Source organism: Hippocampus comes, unplaced genomic scaffold (genome assembly GCF_001891065.2).
Source record: "Hippocampus comes isolate QL1 unplaced genomic scaffold, H_comes_QL1_v1.1 scaffold147, whole genome shotgun sequence".
NCBI classification, from domain to species: Eukaryota; Metazoa; Chordata; class Actinopteri; order Syngnathiformes; family Syngnathidae; genus Hippocampus; species Hippocampus comes.
This window is the reverse complement of record NW_017805009.1, coordinates 148,269-148,473: the sequence shown is the minus strand read 5'-3', so window position 1 is coordinate 148,473 and position 205 is coordinate 148,269.

Here is a 205-nt window from a genome sequence, read left to right as displayed (position 1 = left end):
TCTGCTATCTGCCACCTGGGATGGTTTTCTTCAATGGTCTCTCCTGAGTTTTTTTTTTCCTATCTGTACTACTTAGACATCGCTCTCCTCACTTTACTTCACTAGCTGCCACTTTCAATATCTCCTCCCATCCCTTCCCCCTTTTAACTCATTCTGAATTATCCATAGCTGCATTGCTGCCTCGCTTTCCCCTCAACCCCCCCCC